Source organism: Marmota monax, unplaced genomic scaffold (assembly GCF_021218885.2).
Source record: "Marmota monax isolate L192 unplaced genomic scaffold, Marmota_monax_Labrador192_F-V1.1 WCK01_AAM20220418_F8-fsc00003, whole genome shotgun sequence".
Taxonomy (NCBI): Eukaryota; Metazoa; Chordata; class Mammalia; order Rodentia; family Sciuridae; genus Marmota; species Marmota monax.
Genome location: NW_026694084.1, coordinates 28717664 through 28741902, shown reverse-complemented (window position 1 = coordinate 28741902; position 24239 = coordinate 28717664). Strand labels below are relative to the sequence as shown.

Genomic DNA, 24239 nt, shown 5'->3' with positions numbered 1-24239 from the left:
CTCAATATAATATGAACATCAATTGGCTGAAAGTTTGGTTGATTTATTCAGCTAAAATATCAAGAGACAGATTCACTGAGGCCTAGTATCCTTGGGTAGTCAGCTCCTGAATAACAAGTACCATAGGCTATATTTGATCCTGCCTCCAACAGTTATAAGCTATGTGACTTTTATTTACTTAGTGCTACTAAAGATTGAACCCAGGACCTCACACACACTAGGTGAATGCTCTAACCACCGAGCTACATCCTCAGCCCCAAACTATGGGACTTCATTTATTTATAAAATATTTATATTTTATTTACTATTTTATTTTATTTAACTGAGGTCCAAACCTCAGTTTCTGTACCAAACAAATTGGAATAATAATATCCAACTCATAAGGCTAATAGATGCTACAGGCACAGCACTTTGCAAAGTGCCTAACAAATAATAAACATTTCAAAATGGCAGCTGCTTCAATGGCCTCCTCTGTGGATCAAAGTTCACTCTGAAATGTTCCCAAAATCTAACTTGAACATATATAACATCTTTTATAACTAGTGACTATGATCAGCAAACGTGGGATGGATCCAGGTGGGAGAGGTCCCTGCTTTGTGGCTTGCTACCAAGATTCCAATGTCCTGTCTGGGTGACACTGCAGCTCCAATTCTGACTATTGTCACCCTAACAGTACCAGTCATGCAGGGTCAATCCTTGACTCCCCTGTTTCATTCTTCTCTTACAAAAGGATTCCAAGCAGGTGGCAAGAACAACTCAATTCTTGAAATCAGACCATCTCCACAATCTCTGGAGACTATGCATTCCCCAGAATCTTAGAGATGGTCATAGGCCACCCATGAAGGTCTTGGGCATTAGTGACATTGGAATATATTGAAAACTTTCTAGAAAGGCCAGGGGTGGCACTGCACAAAGGTTCTGACTCCACGGATATGGACTCAGTCCATAACTCTTCCCAACAAGCTTCCAAGTGATTGTGAGGCAGGTAGTTGTGGTATCATTCCTGCAGAAACACTGATCTTGCAGGATAACAAACGCAGAGAACCCTAAGAAGCAATATGGGGATAGAGAGAATGTGGCTTCTGACATCAGACATAGTTTAAGTTTGAACCAGTTACTTAATCTCAACACTAGTTTCACCACTTGCAAAATATTAATTTCATTACTTGAACAAGAGTAACAATGCCCATCTCACAGGGTTATTAAGAGGATTGAATGCAAAGATACCTGTAAAGCCCCCAACACAGTGCACAGGACACTCACGTCAATACAAGTTCATTCTCTATGGACTAAAGGATACATCACAAAAGGAACTTGACTTTCTAACCCGGGATACCAGGCAATGGTGATGCCCTTGACCAAGATAGCAGCAATACTTAGGATGAACAGGCTGGAGCAGATTCAGGAGCTCCAGCCCTAAAGGACCTGCTACAGACCAACATGGCCCTTCCTCTGCCAAGAAGTAGAGGCCCCAAGGTCAGTCCTTACCTGGACTGGGATTTCCCTCCCAGCCCAGGGACTTGCATTCTTTCATACTACTGCCCCACAGTTGATCTTACAGGTTCCTCTTCTGAGAATGGCTTTGTGTTCTAACACTTTGCCACCCCAAAGACAAACCCACAGGCCTCACTAAGCAACAAACAACCACACATGTATTCTTCCAAAATGTATAAAATATCACAAAGTTCTTAGGCTCTCCATGCTGGGTCCTCTTTAGGATAGTCCCTGGCAGCTCCTCTAAGCTCTCCATCTCTGCTTTTCTTTCTGAGGCTGGTGCTCACCAATGCTCCCATCCCCCAAGCTCCTCCTTTGGATGAGGAATAGGATCCCCTTCCTGGATTACAGTTCCTCTTCTCAGCAGAGAGGTGTGGGGTCAGACCTCTGGTGTCTGCTAATGACCCTTCAGGTGCCCAATTTTCTCAAGTGGGTGACTTGCATCTTTGAGGTGCCTAGGCCAAATTAGGACTCATCTCTTTGGGTCCTGGCCTCTGGGGACTTTCCTTCACTCGAGAGATAATAGGAAGTGAATCACAATATTTGCCAAGTCTCCAGAGCACAAGATACACTTATATTTGCCCAGCTATACCTACCTTGTAAATACAACAGGGTCCCTATGACATCAACAACACTGAATTTGGGGGAGACTTATGACCCCTCACACCACCACCTTCACCCAACTCTTTCTCAGTTGGTCCCCAAGAAGATGCTCACATGCTGGGAACGTAGTCTCCTGGGCTCTTGTGTGAACTGTCTCTTGCAACAGCAATGGCTCTAGAGCTCCTGCCCCATCCAGAAACAGGTTGGTCTGACTCCCTGCTCAGCTCAGGCTCAGTGGCCCCGGTTTGTTGCATCTCAGGTGCATAATGTTCTCCCGTGATCCCCAGCCCGCCCTCCTCAGTGCATGCTTCATGGAGTACAGCAGCCTTTGTACAAAGGTCTTTCCAGAGTTTGACTCCTCTCCCTGGGTCAAAGAACAGAGAGAAAGCTCCTGAGGCACACTTCCTGCTTAGCTCAAAGCCTCCTTCCTTCCCACACCCTTGCACCAACTGTGTGGGCACCTCCACCTTTGTTCTTTCTACTCCTGGGAGCTCTTGGTCCCTCCCATTCATAGTCCCCCAGAAGGCTGGCCTTAGTGGCCTCTGGACAAACCAGAGATATCTACAACCAACGGAAAATTCAGGTGTTAACACTTCAAGCTAAGAACCATAGTTCTCTGAGGCATAGCAGGGAAGCACTGAGTCAGAAAGGACATCGTCCTCCAGGGGTTTAATTCCTCAGACCTAGGGAAGAACCATGGAATTGAATGTAAGGTAATAACCTCAGGGGGCACTAAAACCAGATGAGGAGTATATGGAAACTCTGTGCAGTATCTTTGCAATTTTGCTGTAAACCTAAACTTATTCCCAAATATGAAGTTTATTTTAGAAAGAAGAAAAAGAGTAGGAAAGAAAGAAGCGGGAGGGAGGGAAAGGAAGGAAGAAGTTAACCTTCTGGGGGTTGAGACAAGGAAAGACAATGTCTGGTCAGGTGTGTTGGTACAAAAATATTACAAAATAAAGAACCATCAAAACTTTAAAATATACATACATTTTTAAAAGATTTGATAAGCCTGGGGCTGGGGCTCAGTGGCAGAGCGCTCGCCTAGCACATGCAAGGCGCTGGGTTTAATCCTCAGCACCACATAAAAATAAATAAATAAAATAAAGATATTGTGTCCAACTACAACTAAAAAAAATTTTTTAAATATTTGATAAGCCTTTGTATCATAGCCTCTCACATTTCTGTTTATTACTACAGCATAACTTAGCCTGTGCTGACTGATATACCCTCTTAACAGATATTCTAGCCTTTCTCCCAGCTGGCATATCTGTGAGACAGTTAGAGCAACCAGCAAGCTGACTTGCTTTCTTTCTAGATACTCTTTAACTACCACTGAATAATAATGTCTATGCCTTTTTACATCTCCTCAACCTGAAACCTCCTTCCTCTCCATGTGTTGAAATCCTTCAAAGACCTGCTCAAAATAACCTGAAGCTTTCTACAAGTGCCATATTGAAACTAATGGCTCCTTCTACTTTCCGTAGTATTTATTTGACTCATGGTTATAGATATTATTGTGCCTCTATGGGCCATCAGTGTCTTGAGAACCAGAACCAGTGTGGGTTCACCTTTGTGTTCCTGTCTACAGCTGGAAAGTTCAAACATTATTATCCCCAGCCTTGAAGTACACTGACTTTGAATCCGTAAAAAACAAGCTATCCACTTAATAATTTATTAGGAGAGTACAAACATTTATCGAGTGCTGATTAAGGGGCAGACTCTGGGTGCTGTGGATTCTGAGATGTGAATTACATGACTCCTGCCTTCCAATTCCTTTAATCAAGTGGAGAGAAAAAAAAAAGAGAGAGGAGTGGGTAATTACAAATATGTGCATATTTGTACATTGTTCAGTTTAACTTGCTTCATGATCTCAATAGTCAAATGCATCAATTTGCTTTCATTTTTTAAATTAATTCATACCAATATTGGCAGAAAGCCCAATATCTTCTTCTTTGAGGCATCCCTGTCTTCCTCAGTACATGCCCATGGTGACTTAGACCAAAGGAGAGCAAGTGAGGGTAGGGCTTTGCAGGCAGGACCCATCTCTCTTCCATACACATGCAAAGAGGCGCTGGACCATCAGCGTCTTGAGGACCAGAACCAGAGCCTGCCTGCTCAGCTGAAAAGACAGTGGCCAGCCGGCACTCACAGGTTCAGTTCCTGCTCATCCCACAGATCTGCCCTCTGAGTGGGTGTCTCTTCCACCCCTCTACTGAGCCATGGTTCTCCAAAGCCGAAAGCCAGGCTGCTTGGTCTAGAGAAACTTCCAGCATTGACCACATGAGCAGGTGGCACAGAAGCATAGACGTGAATGAAGGACTATCTCTGCCTGAGATTTCCAGGAAAAACTCAGTAGAGTCTTGAAGGTGCATCTACAGCGTCTCCCTCAGCCTAGAAGGTGCCTTTGGAGAAAAATTAGAAAAGGCTCCTGCTCTGGGGAGATGAATTAGAAAACTCCATCTGCCCCTGGGAAGACAGAGTTAAGGCTTGATGAGAGCAACACAGGCTAGGCCTCAAGCCTACTTGCAGATGTGCAAAATGTAAATGCACTTGAGGTGACCTGGCCTTGCAGGGTGGAGAGTGAAGGACGAGCATGAGCTCCCACAGAAGGGAAAGGCAAGCCAGGCAGAGGAACCTGGACAAAGGCCAAGAACGTGGTCCTGAGGCTCCTTAAACTTCCTGCTTGAATAGGAAGTGGTCCCAAACATGCAGGTGACCTGGGTTCACAGGTGTGAATTGTAAGACACTTATCACCAATTAGAGAGCAAAGGGGAAAGCTCTACTATTGGAGATCAGTTCTGAATCGAACAGGGCCAGGGTGGGAAGCTTGAAATGACTGGGTGGCTCTATCAGCCGCAGAGGAAGTGTTCAGTGAGTTTCCAAAATCTGGAAACCACCTGGGACCCATCCCTTTAAAAATGAAGCTTTTCCTTCTAAGTCAGGATTCAGGGACCCTCCCTAATAATTGCCCATAGCTCTTTGCTTCTCCTTGTGAGTTTGGAAAGGAATGAACACATCTCACTTGGCTGGACCCGACCTTCTCTGCGGTAGACATACCCCCACCCACCCGGGGATGAGTCACCAGGAAGAGCATTTTAATCAGACCACCACCATCCAGACAATCCAAGGAGGTAAAACACATGTGAGCATGAACTTTTAGAGCCAATTCTTTACAAAATAAAATAGGCCCTTCACTGGCTTATTCTAGGTCTCCTGGAATTTGCCAAAAGAACAGGTAGAAGAGGCCACCACCCCACCCAACCCAACCAATGGTGTGATCTGAGAGAGACAAAAGGGTTTTCCAAATTCACCTCAAAATAGCCCCTCCCCAAGCTATAAAAACCACTCCCTTAGAAAATGGTATTTTCGGTCTGGGGATGTGGCTCAAGCGGTACCAAGCTCGTCTGGCATGCGCGGGGCGCTGGGTTCTATCCTCGGCACCACATAAAAATAAAATAAAGATGTTGTGTCCACTGAAAACTAAAAAATAAATATTAAAAAATTCTCTCTCTCTCTCTCTCTCTCTCTCTCTCTCTCTCTCATCTCTCTTTAAAAAAAAAAAAGAAAATGGTATTTTCTCCCGAAGAGCCTATCTATGGAGCAAACCTGTTCCCCTTCCCCTCCTCATGGTATTCTGGTGCTACAGGGGACTCAACCCCAAGCCCAGCTCCAGGAATTGAGTCAGGACAGGTTCACGCAGGCCACAAGGATCCCACTCCCCCTGCCAATCTGGGTTTAGCCTGGGCATGTGATACCATTCTGGCCAAGAGCAGGGAGTGACGTTTAAAAAAGACTTCTGAGCCCTTAAAAAGAAACGATCCATGAAGAGATAAACTGCATCTTTGCCTCCAAAGCTGGTATATGCAGATGAGTTTCTGAAATTGATGGGGGTTAGATTGATTGATACCCACTAACGGTGGTGAAGCCAAATGATACAAGAACCTGGGTCTGTAATGATATTGTGGAACCACAGAACCAAGCAGAACAGAAATGTCCCTACTCCAGAACTTCGTTATATAAATATTCTTGGTTTTAAAGCATTTTAAGTTGGATTTTCTATTTTTATAGCCAGAGAAATTCTGATCCAGAACTTTTGATGTCTTCACTGCCTTAACACCTATTTATCCCTACACACAATAATAATCTGGATTCTGCATGTCCCAAATGCCAGTGAGCCTGACCTATCCTCGATGCCCAGTTGCCTTGGTGGCCATCGCCAGGCTTCTCCTACTCACCTGTCCCTGGTGTTGGACTGCTCACTCTCTGCCTCCCCGGTCCTCTCTACTCCCCCAATAAATGACACTAAAATCTCCTAATTCTCCTTCTACCTGTCTGAACACAGCTTCTCTGCCTCCTTTAATCCCTCTCTCTCCATCTATGCTGAAGAAGGCCTTAGGCTGTCTCTGGCCAGAAAACGTATTTTGTTTGGCTTCCATAGTGTACATTTTTTAAATTCATTGCCACAGTAAAAATTGAGAAATTTTACCAAAACATGGGGTTTCTGGCTTCCTTGAATCACTACAGGAATGGGCAACTCTGACCTGGCATTCCCACATGGGGTCAGTATGTTGGGGCTCAGGAGCAACTGCCCGTTAAGATGTCACATGAGCCCAAATGGCTTTAGCCTCTACCAACTGCTTCATCAATTTATATGACCTGCTGTCACACTCAGCTACCACATACCAGGTTCCTTGATGGGCAAGGCCTCCTGGCTTCTGCCCTTGGCCTGCCACTCTGTCCTCATCTCCTGCCTTTGCAGCCCACCTGGAAGTGAATGCTCCAGCCACACCCACCTGTTCCTGCAGTTCCTAAGTTCTCCTGGCTGGTTCTGGACCCCCAGGCCTGGCCTCTGAATCCTCTATTCCATCTACCTACCTCCGTCACCATTTTTGCCTTCATGTGTCCTTGTCGCTTTGTAAGCTTTGGGGTCCTCTAGAAAATCTTCTGTGACCCCCTTCTACTACATACAAAGAATGCATGGAGTTCTGTGTGCATATCTCTATCATGGCCCTTATCACACTGTCATACGATGACACCCTATGGGTCTGTCCTCTATTAGACAATGTCCTCTGTGAGGGGAGGATCTACATCTTATTCATTCTTGTGTATCTAGCAGCTAGGATGTTCCCTGGACCATTCCAGGCACCCATTATATTTTGTAAACAAATTGCTGAATGAAGGAAGGAAACAATGAATGAATCAATTGCAACATATACAAAGAGCATGACCTGAAGGGAAAGATGCAGAACTGGTAAGTTTTGGCAGAAGAAAACAAAGATCCATAACAATCCAGAGAAGAGCTACTAGAGCACTTGCCTGAGGGTCTGGGCATTCAAGGGCCACCTGAGAGGGCTGGAGTTTGTCCTCCTCACAACTGTGACTGTCCTTCATGCCCACTGCATGCCTATTTGATGTGGCTTCTAAATACTTCATCTAATCACTCTTGCTTAAACTCTTAATTTGCAGCTAAGAGGGTAAAGAGCCACCTGGAACTCTGCACGTGTGCTTTTCATTGTCACCACCTTCATCTTCTGTGCCATCTGTGGGAAATGCACCCTGCTCCTCAGGGTGTACGTTCCACTGCCTCCTCCTGGCTCCCCCTCTGCCCCTCAGCCTCGTCTGTGCTAATGTTTGATATTTCCATAGCATTAGAAAGGCAGCCGGTTGTAATTAAACACACAGGATTTTGGAGCCTGGCCACTTGGATTGGAATCCTGACCCTGGCCTTTTGTCTTAGTTCCATGTCTGCAAAATGGGAATAACAACAATACTTACTTACTCTTGGGTGGTTATGAGCCAATAGAGGGAAAGCACTTTCCATAGCACCTGGCAGATCCTAAGCACTATCTTTATACAAATTTCCTTTTACCTAACATTTTGGAAAATGCAAAGTTGAACAATCAGATAAAATATAATATTTCTTTTGATTATGGAAGTAACCTTACAAGGTAGGTCTCATTATCCACAAATGGGGAAAGGGAGGCTCATAAATTTGAAGTAATTTTTCCAAGGTCACCTCTGAGTGATGGAGTCAAAATTAAGAACTGATCTCTAAATCCACAGCCTGTGCTCTTTCCTAAGGGGCCACACTTCCTCCATGGTCTCATAGCAGTAGCCCAAGCAGGTTTTCATTAGCACAAATAATTCACTTGCACACCTGCCTTTGCTCACCAGCCTAACTAGCCAACATGTTTAAACTCACAGCCAAGGTCACTGATTATGTGTTTAATATGAGCCAGGTGCCAACCTAAGCACTTTGCGTGTATCTGATATAATACAACAATTTCACATGGCAGAACTTAAATAACTTACCTAAGACCACACAACTAAGAAAGTAGAGAGACAGAATTTCAAACCAGGTCTATCTGCCTTCAGATCAAAGTTTCTAACCACTAGGTTATTATACAAGCATATAATAATGTTATGTTATTTCTCAAAACCCTTGAACAGCTTTAAAAATGTATTGTATGTTGTCTACAAGTGGTCATTTGTGTATTCATTCACTCATCAATGATCTATTTATGCCTACTATGTGCCACATAGGCTAAGCTTTGGGGATACAAAGGTGAATAAATCAGACAAAGATCTCAACCTCATGCACAAAGGACAGAAAATAAACAAATTTATAAATATATATTAAAATGTTTCCCTTTTTTTCAGATTATACTATAAAGCAAGACGAGAGGACAGAAATGGGGAATGGAATTTGGAGGGGAGGGGTCAGGGAAGAATCTCTGAGAAGGCGGCAGGCGGCATTTGAAAAGAGGGAATGATCCATTCAAATATCTTGGGGAACAGTCCAGGCAAGGAATTAGCAGCCAGTGTAAAGGGTTGGGGGTGGGCAGCTCCAGAAACAGCCAGGAGGCCAGGTGCTCAAAGGAGGTGACAGGTGGTCCCCTTATGCCAGGAGACAGTTTCAGGAGATGAAACCAGAGAGACCACACAGGGGCCAGATCCAATAAGACCTGGAATGCCATAAAGAGACTTTGGATTTTATTTTGAGCAAGGTGGGAAGCTGTTCGGGTTTTGAGAAATAACATAACATGAACTGACTTATGCTTTAAAAGCTCACTTGGGCTGTTCTGTGGAAATCCATGGTAGGAGGGAAAGAGTGGAAAACAGGTAGGCAGCGCCTGCCAAACTGTAAATGAGAAACAGTGGTGGCTTGGACCAAGATGGTGACAAGTGGTGAACATGGCTAGAGTCTAGATATGCTTTCATATCTTTAAACCAATAGGACTTGCTTATGGATTGAACATCAGAGATAAAAGAGGGAAGGCAAGAGTGAACCTTCTGTTTCTAGCCTGAATGGAAATGCCACTGCAAAGATAGGTAACACTGGGGTGGCGCAGCCTTGGAAAGTGGAGCAGGATAGAGGAGAGTTTTATTTTGGAAACAATGGTATTTTTAGACTTCCAGGATGGAATATTAAACACACAATTGGAGTCTGGAGTTTTTGGGAGCATCTAGGGATGGAGATACAAATTTGAGAGTCACCAGCCAATAGAAAGTAGAAAGTATCTAAAATCAGGAGAGAGGAGGAGATGAACTAAGATCTGGACTCACACCTGGGCCACTATGACATTTGTAGCCTGGGAAGAGGAGTCCAGTGCAGCAAATAGACAGAAGAATTTTCCAGAACCCAGGTAAAGGGTGAGCTTTGAAGAGAGAAGTTTCAATTATGTCAAAAGCTGCTAATGGGTCAGGATGAAGATTCAGAATTGGCCCATGGATTTGGCAACATGGAGGGAGCTGGTGACCTTGAAGAGAGTATTTTAAGACCAAAAATATTTTGTAAATAATGGAACAGTTTCAAAACACAAAAAAGTGGAAAATAGTTTGCATCAGTAGCAAAGTGGTAGATTCAAAAAACCCACAAACCAGAAATTCAAATTCTAATACCTACCACAGAGGAATTCTAGCACAGTCTACCTGAAGACACACAAGAATGTTCATGAATGCATTGTTCGAGAGCCCCAAACTGAAAAGAACCCATCAGTAGATCAGATAAGTGTATTTGGGTATTCCAATACAGTGGGATAATGTACAGCCTGAAGACAAATAAATTATCAACATGAAAAAATATCACAAACATATTACTGAGCTTAGAAAATAAGACACTGAAGAATATATATGCTATCCTTTAATTCATATAAAATTCAAAAACAGGTAAAAATCAAACTATGTTAGTTAAGGATGCTTACACAAGTGCTAAAACTCAGAAGGAAAAGCAAGAAAATTATTATCTAAAATTAGATAGTGATCAGCTCTAGAGGGGAAGAAGTGTTTTAGGAAGATGTTGGGGTAACTCTGGGTGCTGGCAATGTTTCATTTCTGGACTTAGATTTTTGGTTACCTGGAGGCTTGATTTAAAATTATTACTTAAATTGCATTTGCATATTTTAAGGACACTTCTAAATATATGTATTAGAATAGAACTGAGGGCTGAAGGTGTGGCTCAGTGACAGAGGGGTTGCCCAGCATGTGCAACGGCCTTGGTTCAATCCAGCACTGAAAAAAAAAAAATTAAGAAATAAAAATAAAATACAACTGAGGGAGCATTAATAGACAAAAGTGTTTCCTAAGCCTCATTGTGTTTGGCCACATCCTGTTACATTCCTGGATGGACCACCCTGAGTGTCACTTCCTCATGAGGTGTCTGGGACCACTCAGGCAGAATGGGCCCAGCCTCCTCCCCTTCATTTCTTCTTCATGCTTCTCATTTATGTAAGTGTCATGATCATTCACACTGTCCTTGGTCTATCTTTCCTCAGTGGACAGAAAGGGAGACTAGAGATTGAAGAAACAGAGGCAAGCCAAGCCTGGTGGTGCACACCTGGAATCCCAGTGGCTCAGGAGGCTGAGGCAGGAGAATCACGAGTTCAAAGCCAGCCTCAGCAACTTAGCAAGGTTCTAAACAACTCAGTGAGACCCTGTCGCTAAATAAAACACAAAAAAAGGGGCTTGGGATGTGGCTCGGTGGTTAAGCGCCCCTGGGTTCAATTACTGGTACAAAAAGAAGAAGATAAAGTGGCAGTGAAGGTTAGCAACTATTTCTGTGATTTTTTTCAGAGGAAAATAAACACAGCAGGAGACAGACCAAAAGTCAAGGAGGATGCTTCTCTCCTTTCTTTCTAAGAAGGTGTCCGTTGTGGTATGTCTGGGATGAAGGGAAGCATCTGGGAGGAACAGGAGAAAGGGGTGATGTGGAGGAAAGAGAGCAACTGGGAAAACCAGAGGTCGGAGACAGAGATGGGAGTAGGGCTCCGTGCCGAGGGCAAGGTGGGCCTTGGCCAAGGAGCAGGACCCAGCAGGAGGTGGGAAGAGTTCAGGTGAACAGTCACAGGGAAGGTCGTGGAGTGACAGCAGAAGGAAGAGGAAGTTCTGATTTTTCTGTTTTTTTTCAGTGGGAATGAGAGTAAAGGAATGTATGTCAGAGATGGAAGAGGAGATGTAGCCCCCCTAGAAGAATAGGCCATGTTATGGTTTAGACATGAGGTGTCCCCCACAGCTCATGTGAGGCAATGAAACAATGTTCAGATGAAATAATTGGGTAATGGGAGCTGTAGCCCAATTAGTGGATTGACCCACCGATAGGGATTAACTGGGTGTTAACTGTGGGCAGGTAGGGTGTGGCTGGGGGAGATGGCTCACTGGGGGTGTACCTTTGGGGTTTACATTTTGTCCCTAGTGAGTGCAGCACTCTCTCTGCTTCTTTGTATGATGTCCTGAGCCACTTTCCTCCACCACACTCTTCTGCCAGAGCAGTGGAGCTGGCCATCTATGGACTGAGACCTCTGAAACCATGGGCCCCCAAATAAGCTTTTCCTCCTCTAATTGCTCTTGTCAAGTCTTTTAGTCACAGCAATAACAACAAAATAAATAAATAAAAATAAAAAACATTGATTAAAAACAGGCCATAAATTGACCCAAGAAATGCACTATGCCTTACTGAGGGCCCTTATAGTAATCAGGGTTCTCCAGAGAAACAGAACCAATGGGATATAGATAGTTAGATGCAGCAGAGATTTATTAAGATGGGTTGCTCCTGATGATGGAGAGTCCCATGATCTGCCACGTGAAGGCTGGCAGCCTAGGAAAGCTGGTGCCTCATACAATCCCAGCTTGAAGGGGACTGAGGCGTAAGTCCCAGTCCCTGTGCAAAGGCCCAAGAGCCAGGAGCCCTGGTGCACAAGGGGAGGAGCCGAGAGACATCTCAGCACAAGAATTACCCATCAAGGTTGTCTTAAAAATGGTGGTCCTCCAAGTCAGATAAATTAATAGCGTTGAGTGATCTTCTCTGTATTCAACTGCTTGGTTCAGGTAAAGAATAGGAAAAGCTGAAATCTTGTCCACAGAATACAATGGAGGGAGCGTGTATGTGTGTGTGCATGGTGTACACAAGCAAGTGTGTGGGTGCACGTGTGTGTGCAAGGCAGTGGTTGACACAGCAGATCTTGATCCTAAGTCTGCCAAGAAGAGAAGTACAAACAGTAGCAAGCTTTAAGCCACTACTGTGTATACCATCTTCAAAGGCCAACGTTGATTATACTTTAGTTTTGCTATAGCAATAGAATTTACTCCAACAAAACATTTTATCTGCTGTTTAAATGTTATTTTTCAGTGTCTATAAAGATATGAAAGTCCTTGGGGAAAGTGGGCTTTTTGAGTCTGTCCTCATAGAGTCCTGGTTTTTGACAGGACGGTTGATAAGAGACAGAAAGCCTGGGAAACACTGTTTCGTGCATTCTTCACCCAAGGAATGGTACATTTCAGGGGAACTGCAAGCTCTGTTGATGCCAGCAAGAGAAAGATCTGGCCTCCGACCCCATTCCATCGCTAGCTGACTCTGGCCAGGTTTCTCTTTTAACCTCAGTCTTCTCATCCAAACAATGGTATCAACCTCCTGAAACTGTCCCATAAGAGTTAATGAGAAAATTCATGTCAAGTGCTTGGCAAGGTGCCAGACACATGGTAAATATTCAATTAAAAATAATTATGATCACTTAGAGGAAGTGTTCAGCAGACGTTCACTGGTCTGGGTTGGTGGCGGGATGCTGTCATAAGCCTTGGTGAGGAGTAAGTGCTTGTCCACCTCACTGATGAGCAGGTGTCAGTTCCACTGGCATGCTGTTCTACAGCTGGACAACTTTACCTGATCCAAAACAGGAGGCACTTAGCTCCTTGACGTTGCTTTAAGCACCTTCCCCGTCTTATTTCACTCAATCTTCAAAACCACATCTTAATGCTGCAAATGGCCAGTGAAACACTCTTCTCCCTGCTACACCCAATCATTTGCTCTGGTTATGCTCCCAGAGGGCCACAGGAAGTCAACTCCTAAGTGAGTTTCCTCAAAACTGATTGGCAAACTCTCTAGGGTTGTTAATTGCACCAGAGACTGTCCCCTTGCCTGTCTGGGACTGTTGAAGCGTTGGTGGCAGACAATGCAGAATGGTCCCAGGGGCCACTGAGCTCCCTTCAGAGCCTTCACTAACTGCTAAAAGCCCTTCTCAAGAGAGAACCTTAGTCTTGAGTGATTTCCGTGACGTTCAGGGAAGCAATTTCTCTGCCCAGTGAAACAAGGATCTGCTGCTGATCACAACCCCAGCACAGGATGCCGATACATGGTCCTCTCTATCCTCACAAGCTTTTAGTGCAGATTTACTAGCATACATAGGCATTAAGGAGACTGCAAAGGAAGTACAAGGGCTAGCCCTTACATACATAGGCAACCCATGAGGACTCCCCAATATCCTATGTGACCTCAGGCCAATCACTTATCCCTCCTAACCCTTGCCTTCCTCAGTGTAGATAGTAATGACACTCAATGCTGCAATTAGAGCACAGACTGAATGAGATGTCAGCTGTTATGGAATATACCCTCGCCTTCTTCCTTGTTATCACAACTCCAAAGTTGTTCAGAAAAACACCACAGCTGCCCCCAGATTTTGAATTAAAATTGATCTGATTTGGTCATGATAATCCCCTCTCTACCACACACTTACTTTCCTAGGAATGTCCATTGGGCTTGTTCTGGCCAATAAGAGGTGAGGTGAAGAAGAAAAGAGACAAATGAAGAATGACCCTAAATACTTGATGAGACACTAGAGCTGATGAACCAACCTAAAAATTTCTACTTCAGTTTTTTAATAAGATAACAAACAACTGAATTTTAAGCCACTGTCAATCATGTTCTCTGGCTCAGTGATTTGATGGTATCATTTATTGTTATCATTTATTCAAAGCTCCCATCACTGCTCCTTCCATGACTTGCAGCAGGAAACCACCTCTCTGAGTACTACAAGGGTCTTTTGAGGAGAATTACTTTAAACCAGATCATACACAGTAAAGTCAAGCCCCTCTGTCACTCTCCGTGAAGTCCTATGCAAAGGACCCCAGCAGAATCAGCCAATGGTTCACCAGTACAACATCATACTGCCACCTTTTTGGCCAACCCCATGTCCAATGTGTCTCCTCTGTCATGTTAATGCTGCTGGGAGTGTCCTGGGCATTCTGCTCTGCTTTAATGGAAAAACATCCGATTCTGAGTAGCAGTTTTCACCATTGCCATGAGGACAGAGAAGTTCCCTGAACACGAGAGGGAATGCATAGAAATCATATAGCCATGACAGATACCTAGTGGCTTCTCAGTAGAAGACAGCTCTTATGGTTATGAGCATTAACATTACATTACACTACTGCTGTCACTTCTAAATTCAGCTGCTCCACAAAGAGACAGTTAGACCCTGTACTTCTGAGTCCACTTATCCTCTATGACCTAGAAATTAAGATTCTTCCTGACTTGGTATGTTTCCAGAGAAGGTTCTGGTCAGTGATCAGGTGCCTAAATAGGTTACCTACAGAAAGAGGCAGGACTTGGACTAGCCATTCAGAAAATGAGTCAGGGCCACAGTAAAGATTCACGCCCTGTCTTCCCAACCTGAGCTAAAGGTCAAGATGCATCTTACATCATTCATCACGCAACAAGCATTTATAAGCTATGTGACAGGTGCTCAAAACTGTGCTGGGAAATTCTCCTTGAAAGTGAGGGAGATGGTGGGATGGGCACTGCAGAGTGGGTGTGTGACTTGATGAAAGACACTCACCCCAGGAAAACATCCTCAGGTCTCAGTCCTTCAATTCCCCGGAATTCTAACTGAATTCCACCAAGTTTCCCAGCAGAAATCTCCTCTAAAATATCCTTCCTGCTTTATAAGCAAGTCAAGCTGAGCAAAGATGTGGTGGGACTCACCTTTCCATGATACCAAAGCAATGAGAAGTCTCTCTGTATCTTGGCTTTGGCCCATGGGGGCTCCCTGGTGATAGGCACAGGGCAGAGAAGATGGCCCTTTCCCCTGCTGCCCACTCTATGGACATGCCACGTGGCTCCATATAGATTTATAAGCATCCCTGGACCCCATGTCTCCACCTGTCAAATAAGAAGGCTGGCCTTGATGGCCCCTGTGATGATGAACTTTGTGTGTCAACTCGTCTGGGCCACGGTACCCAGATATGTGCTCAAACAGTATCCTGGATATTGCTGTGAAAGTGTCTCAGGGATGAGATTCACTTTAAGTAAAGCAAGAAGGTGACCCTCTACAATGTGGGAGGATCTTAGCCAATCAATTGAAAGCCTCAGTAGAACAAAGACTGATCTCTCTGAACAAGAAGGGATTCTACCAGTAAACAGTCTTGGATTGGACTTGAATTTCAACTCTTCCCTGAGACTCCAACCTGGTGGCCCATTCTACAGATTTTAGACACTCCAGGCCACCACCATAAGCCAATTTCTTAAAATGAGAATGTGTGTGTGTGTGTGTGTGTGTGAGAGAGAGAGAGAGAGAGAGAGAGAGAGAGACCCACACATCCTGCTGGTTCCATTTCTCTGGAGAACCCTGACTACCCCCAAACTCCTCTCAAGCTCTGAGATGCGGGAATCTGAATGGTGGTGGAGGGGACGGTGAGGCCCATGGCTCAGCCTGCAGCTTCTCAGGGTAGAGATGTTAAAGTGATCAAGACAAGGTCCTCTGTCAAGAGAACTTGTGCAATGAACCTCCTCAGCACAGCAATAAATACCAGTAGTTCCAGAACTGGTACACCAAGTACTGTGCGGGTACGAAGAGAGATAAACTGGCACGAACACAGCCAGAGGAAATCCAAAATAGGAGGTTCTGAAGACAGCTTCACATTCCACCAGGTTTGCCACGGTCTGTCGGGACCTCCCGGCTCCTTGTCACTTTACAATGCCAGCATCCCACACACAGGAAGCAGGGGCTTGGACTGGTGATGGATGAGGCGCTGGGCAGAGGAGACCAAGAGCCAAGTGGGGAGGGTGGGAAGAGGGGCAGAGCAGGAACATCCTGGGTACTGAAGCCCACTCGAGGCCGCAGTGGACCAGAAGCACCTGCTGCAGGCCAGCTCTTCCCTGCATGCCCCTGGACTTTGACAAGCCTGTCCTATACCATGCTGCATGAAGATCTCAGCCACAGCTTCCAGAGAGAGGCCACGTGCAGGAGACAGCGGCTCATCCTCACCCCTTTTGCTGGACTTTCTTCCTCCCTTGCCTTCCCTTCCTTTCTGCAGTCTAGAGGTTTTCCCTCTAGAGCTGAGGTTCCAATTACCACCCATGCAGATGAAGCACAAATTCCGATGGGCATCACTGATGGTCCCCTGAACCCCAGGCCTGAGCTCCCCTACAGCATCAGCTCCATGAGGGCAAGCCTGGTTGTGCTGACGTGTCTGCAGCATCTGGAGCTGTGGTGAAGAAACACCCAGGGAGACCATGTGAGCCAGCATCTGGCAGCTGGTGGACACCTCCCCAGAAGCTCACTTGGATTTTGCAAATATAAGACCAGACCCTTGGCCTGCCCCTCCACACCAGGGCCTCCTCCTGTGTCCCCGATGTATTGAATTCCTCCAGTATTGTTTTTTTACTAGGTACTAAAAACTAGGGTCATCTCTATGTCCTTTGCCCTCTGTCACCTCCCACTTTTGAGGAGTCCCCAAATCCTTCCTCTCTGTGCCTCTTACCTGCTCAGGGTTCTTTTTCCTGGTCTGGAATGAGGAAGGAGACACTGTCATTCTTATTATACCATAGTCATCTCTTTACTTCTCTGCTTTTCCAACTAAGCAATGAGTTATGGGATGGCAGAGACCTGCAGCACTCACTTACTTGGGGTTAGGGCAGAGTCTGAGTACCCCCTTTTTATTTGGGGGAATATCTTCCATTGATTGAGGGTTGGAGAGGGCCAGGGGCCCTTTCCCTAGAGAGAGAAGCCGAGAGATCCAGGAACACCCTCTCCAACAGTTATATCATATGACCCAGCCCCGACCAATCAGAGCTTCTGCCCAGAGCTTATTCAAGGTTCAGCCATTGATGGTGGCTGTAGCAGCGGGCAAGTGCCTGTGTAAGTCCTGACCATCAGGTTGCTCCTAGAGCAGACCCTGGGCTGTATTCTCTGAAGCCCAGCTCCCTTGATCCCTGCCTGTTGTCTAGTCCCGTCACCAGCTTCCATCATCTCTGAGAAGTGACCACTATCCTTTTAGGAATATGTCTAGCCTCGAGTCAACCTCTGGGGCTAACCAAGAACCCTGACATACCTGGCCTCACCTGTCTCAACCCCAACAGGTGCCTGGTGTCTAATAGGTAACTCATGTGTGAATGGCTCAATAAAGAATGAGAAGCGGGGAGAAAAGGCAGTCCTTCTTCCTTCCCCCCCCCCTTTGGAAGCAGAGAGAGAAGGGCTGGGAAATCACCACGCACTCTGTGTGTCTGAGCCTCTGGTCTTTTCAGCATTAGGGCCCCCCTCCTCTTCACTGCTGAATCTGGAGTCTTGGGAATATAGAAGAAGTGCCACCTCTGCCCTGAGAAATCACTTAGTGTCCCACACCTTCCAGGCAGCGAGATGATGAGCAACAATTCTTTCTAGAATGACATGACTCCTGTCAGCTGGAAGAGTAAGAGAAGGAAGGAGTAGGGTCTGAGTGGTCCTGGAAGGAGAGAGGAAAGAGGGAGCTGAGCACTTGGGAAGGCACAGGAGTAGAACTTGTGACATTCCCATGCTTTGTGGGAACCGGCTGAGACTATAAAATGGTATAAGGTTTCCAAAAATCACTTGGGCATTCCCTTTGACCCAGTAATTCCACTTCCAAGCATCTGTCTTCGGGAAGTAATCAGAAATATGGACAAGGATTTGTGTATAAAAATAGTCATGTTGATGTTCCTGATAACCAGAAAAAAAAATGGAAGCAACTTAAACATCTAACAGTAAGGAAATGGCTGAGTAGAGCATACCTCAGCGATACAACAGAATGTTCAACAACAGTTAAAAATAATGTTCACTAAAATCTATGGGGAAATGTGGTGACATCATGTTTGCAGAAAAGACAGGCCGTGTGAAGAACCACGAATATAATATGGAGCTTGATCTCAAATGAAGTCGAGGCTAGAACAAAGGCTGGAAAGAGATCATCGAAGTGTTCACAGTGATTGTCTCTTCCTGATGAGATTATGGGATCATTTTTTTTTTCATTTCAGGAAATTTACTGTAGCCTTCTACAATGCATCAAAGTTACTTTGTTGACCAAGAAAAAGGAAAAATGAAGGCTGGGGTTGTGGCTCAATGGTAGAGTGCTCGCCTAGCATGCATGAGGCACTGGGTTCCATCCTTGGCACCACATGAATATAAAATAAAGATATTGTGTCCACCAAAAACTAAAAAAAAAAATAAATTAAGAAAAAGAAAATATGAAATTGAGATGCAAAAGTAAAAATTAAAATTATATAACCCATTCCCACATGCACAGGAAGTGTCATATTTGGGTTCTGAGTGCCCCAAGCACTTGGTGGATTCTGAGGCTGGAGGTGGATTCTGAGGTTGTGCTTCCACATCTGGTATTCCACCTTCCTCCCTTCTCCTCAGGGTTTAAGGGACAAGGCACATTCTGGTCCAGGGTTCAGTCCCAACTTTTCCTCATGGTCTCACGCCAACTTTGCCATCACCACTTCCCAGACTCGCAGCCTGGATTCCTCACACCTGAGCCCCAGGTGCTATTCTCTGGGGTGGGCATGTCACCCAAATGGACATGACAAACTCGTCCAGTGAGGTCTTGGAAGCCTTTGGATCACCCAGCACTTGAAAAGTCTGGATGACGACCCAGGGCTTAAGAAGACGTACTCGCTCCATCTAGAAGCTGTCTGAACTCTGAGTTGCTACAGGTAGATTTGGTAAGAGGTCCAACCTTCAGCATGAGTAACCCAGAGACACAGGTATGTGCACCCTGCCACGAAATTAACACATTTTCTAACCAAATATAGAGTTGTTCTCTCCTTGGTAAATAATCCCAGTGTCTTCTTGCAACAACATAATAAATGTTGGAACAAATCTCACCTAAGTAACTTAACAACTCTTGTCACTAAACACTTATCCAGCCAAGTTCAACTCATTCTCGGTTCTGCTCCAGTTGCTTCGGAGTCATACATAAGTGATGTCTGGTGTTAACTGCCTTAGTAAGAAGAGTATTTGTAACAATAATGGTTCATATGTACCAAGCAGTGCATTAAGGTTATTATTTTCTTTAATATTTACAATATCACATGCAGAAACAGAGACACAGAGAAGGTGAATTACCTACCCCAAATCATACAGCTAACAGGTAGAGCTGGACTTGAACCCAGGAAGTCGGCCTCGGTGACCTCTGCCCCCTCATGGTGCTCTACTCTCTGTTCTGCCTCCTAGTTCCAGCTGCAGGACAATAGAAATGGTTCTCAACACCCCTCAACCACTGCCTCTGCTGAACTGTGCTCTCACCTTCCTGAGATGCTATTTTGGGGCTCGCAAAATCAGCTCCTATAAAACCTTCAAATGCCTGACCACAATGCTTATTTTTTTCAACTTGAGTATCTGTTTCATTTTCTTTTTTTTTAATATTTATTTTTTAGTTGCAGTTGGACACAATGTCTTTTTATTTATTTATTTTTATTTATTTTTATGTGGTGCTGAGGATCGAACCCAGGGCCTCGCACGTGCTAGGCAAGTGCTCTACCACTGAGCCATAATCCCAGCCCTCTGTTTCATTTTCTGATGGGATCCTTAATCCTTATTTTTTTAGATTTTTCTGTAACTTCTTAAAGGGCCAAATCCCCTTCCCTTGAAGTTTTTGTAAAGCCTCTCTAGGGGAAGCAGAGCAGAATCATTACCAGGAGCTAGGTAAATGGTCTAGTGAACTCCATTATTTTAACAAAGGAAAATTATTTTATTAAGCCAAGAGTATACATGCCAACGAGTGGAATTTTATTTGTTGGCAGCAGCCTGATAAAGGAGATATTTTGGCTTAGATTGTGTTCTAGAGGGAATCAAAACAAATCAAATAAAAAGTAGTTCTTGTGTCATTTTTTTTTTTTAGGGATAAAAATGGGAACCCATTGAAATTTGGATCTAATGACTTGGCCTGCCAGGAATTCACTTTGTCTGCTTTCAAAGGATTGTCCTGAGTCTGGTCATGATGAAGGTGGTGACCCTCAGGAAACGGTCCTGAGAACTAATCAAAGGTCCTACCACCATAGGTAGGGAGACAGAAACATCTCTTTTATCAACATTTATTGAGTAGCTACAGGTGCTGGAGACAAATGCTAAGCCCTGAGGCACCGGGGTAAATAACTCAAAGGCTTCTGGTAAAGATGGAGGACAAGAACATAACTGACTGTACTCTATAACGCAAATGAGTGTGACATGGTTGGAGTATAAAGGGCACTTACTCCAACAGAGAAGCACAGACTGCAGGTGAAATCTCTTCTTTTGAGGAATTCTGTAGTCTGGGGGGCACAGAAAGAAGTGATAAGGATTGGGACCCAAAATCCTCCCCATGGGTCCCCCATCCATCATCCCTCCCCAAGCAGATGGAGGCAGCTGGAAGCACAGCCCAGGGACCCAGACACAAAGAGAAATCCTAAATCTGCCTCTGCTCCACCACAGTGGGTTACTTTAGAGGCCAGAGGACTAGAGAACAGGTTCAGTCTTCCTAGAGCTCAGATCTCTAGAAGTCTGGGCCAACAAGGGACTCCTATACTTGTTTCATGAAATAAAGATGTTTGAAAATAAGAGACGTACAAATGGCCCTATATGTATTAAAAAATAAAAATTTAAAAAAATGTTGTAGAAAGCTTCCTAGCACAAGGTCAATCTGGTGCTTCCATTTTTGATTCATCAGATTGGCAACATTTCTAAAGACTGAGAAAATCCAGTGTTATTGAGAATGTGAAAAAAATGGATACTGGGTACTACTGGTTGGAGTAGAAAGTGGTTTGCCCTATTGATGGAGCAATTGGAAGCACCTAAAGGAGTTGAAGGCAAATCCTCCAACCCACAGCTCCACCTTGCAGCACATCTATACATGTACCCAAGGTCATGTGTACAAAGATGCTCTCACAGATGCTTGCACCAGCAGAAAGCCATAAGGCACCTAGATGCCTATCAACCAAGACATGGTTAAATCAGCTACAACTATCTGTGCTAGGCCATGCCAGATGCAGCAGTTTGGAAGGATGAGGCAGACCTGTCTGGTCGTGGGTATTCTCATAAAGAATGCAAGTATCATAATAATACACACTGTGCTCTTATTTTTTTTAATTTATGTATTTGGGTGAATACATATGTTTAAGAGTGGTTGCCTATCCTTCATTATCTAAAACTTCACAGTATGTATTCATGTTTCAGTTACTGAATTTTTTTAAAGTAAAAGAAAAATAAGCACATTTTGGTATTTATTAGTGTATTATAGTTATACACTATATAATAGTGTGGTTCACTTTGACATAATCATACATGCATGGAATAGAATCTGCTCCAACACAATCCCTGCTACTTCCTCTTTCCCTTCCATTCCTCACTCTACTGGTCTTCCTTTTATTTATTATGTTTTTAATTGGTGCTTGACATACACACACACACACACATATACTTACATACATATATAAAGGTAGAATTCACTGTGGTATATTCATATATGTACATAGAATAATTTGAGTAATTTTATTCCCATCTCTCCTTCCCTGCCCTCAATCCCTTCCTCAACTCCACTGACCTCCCCTCTATTTTCATGGGATCCACCCCCCTTTTTTATTTCCTTATTCCCTTCTGGCTTCTGCATATGAGCAATAACATTTGACCTTTGACTTTCTCAATCTGGCTTATTTTATTTATTATGATGTTCTCCAGTTCTGTCCATTAACAAGCAGATGCCATAATATTCTGCTGTATTGCTGAATAAAACTCCATTGTGTATATACATTACATTTTTGTTATCCATTTGTCTGTTGACAGGTACACTGAATAAAACAGAAAGTTAAAAAAATTTTCAAGTCAAGGAGACAAGGAGGTCAGTTGCCCTCATAGGTGAATTGGACACAGTAAACTTGATTACATCGTACCCACGAGTAGTTTCTTCTCTCTGAAGCAAATTCAAACTAACTAAACTCATGAGAGATGGACGGGCAAACTAGAATATCAGTTTGCCATTTCAACAGCGTTTCCCAACCCCTACAGCATGTATTGACATTTTTGGACTGGATCATTCTTTGTTGGGGGCAGGAAGAGGGAGCCCTATGCATCTGTGCATTGTAAGGTATTGTGCAACCTTCCTGGTCTCTACCCACGGGAGGCCCCTCCTCCAGTTGGGACAATGAAAAATGTTTCCAGGCATTGCCAAATACCCTCTGCAGGGACACTGCCAAAATCTCTCCACAATTGAGAATCACTGATTTGCAGCGAGAAATACAGCTGCCAAGGTGAGCAGATGCTGTCAATGCAAGCAAAGGAGGTGGATGGCCAAGTCACCACTGAAGGTCGCTGGGAGAGCAAGAAGTCAGAACAAAGGCAGTTCTTGAAAAGCATGATTTGGGTATTTGAAGACTTTTAGCTTTGACAGCCTGAAACACCTTCTTCACTCCAGGGAAATCCCTGCCCCTGGACAGTGACTTCGATGGTGTGACCAGCCTACTCTTCTCAGTCTTCAGATGGACACTGGCTTCCAGAGCCACCAATGTGTCAGGCATGTAGATGCCTTGAATGTGCCAAAGCCAAGAACAACAGAAGTCCATAAACTAAGAAGCAGTAAGGCAGAGCCCCACTCACCATCTGAATATGTCACTTCTTTGAACTTGTATTTTACCTTAAAAGTCCACATGATTTTGTTTTCTGCTCTATGTTATACTATATATACTACTTTAACAAAAATAAATTTCCCAAATCCTAAATAGAGGAAAACTTTGGAAAGCTGCCCAAATTTATCCAGCAACTTCATGCACCCCCAGGCACATTCCTCGATGTAAAGAACAGAGGACTTCCTTTATCCCTTCCAGAGAGAACATTTCCATGAGACTGAAAACGGTTAAAAGAAGTTGCTCTGGGATCATGTGATTCTCACATGCATCTTTCATATATCTGACCTCTTCAAGGGTACCACACACAGCCCAGGACCAAGCAAAAGGCTCTCCAGTCCCCTGCATTAAGTAGCTCCCACTTTCACCCCAGATAATTCAGCAAAGGAATGACATGCCTGGCCTGAGCCAAATCTTCAGCAGAATTCCAGCAAAGACAACCAAGCTGCTCATTTTGTTTTCAAGCAATATAACCTCCAGAGATCATTTTTAATAAAAATCTCTCTTCGCAGAAAGAAATAAGATGAAAGTATGGGAGCCTCTATTTCTGAATCAGACTTACTTGGGATTTCTATCTTAAGAGATTTTATATTTCAGTATGGGAGAAATTTTTAAACATAAAAGTCTACTTCAACAATGACTCATTGAAATGATCCAGACTGGCTTTTGCAGAGGACAGAGGACGAGGACGTGTGGATATATAAGATAAAGGAAAAACTTGTACAGTGGGAGGGGGGATTTTGAGCGGCCCTTGACAGTCTTTTGAAGTTATGGTATTGAATTACAAAGTGCTGGGATGAGCCTAGGATTTTCGGAGACATAATCGTTCTAAGGTTACAGTCAGGATTTCAGACATTGCCTCTCAGAATTTTTTTTTTTTTAGAATCTTAGTTTCTTTTCTTATTCCCATCTCACATCTCTCAGTTCCTTCTTTATTTACATACCATAAATATAAAATCTGAGAAAGGACAGAACTAGACCT

The 24239-nt window shown here is 44.1% G+C and overlaps 1 protein-coding gene across 1 annotated transcript in view; it reads right to left on the bottom strand.

Annotated features, from left to right (window-relative positions):
* Fam91a1 (family with sequence similarity 91 member A1) overlaps positions 1-2349 on the bottom strand; it is a 184635-nt gene extending 182286 nt beyond the window's left edge. Inside the window, exon 1 of the mRNA XM_046464997.2 lies at positions 2212-2349. The gene's annotated coding sequence lies outside the window, so the exon portion shown is untranslated. The remainder of the gene's footprint in view (positions 1-2211) is intronic.
* Between the last annotated feature and the right edge of the window lie 21890 nt (positions 2350-24239).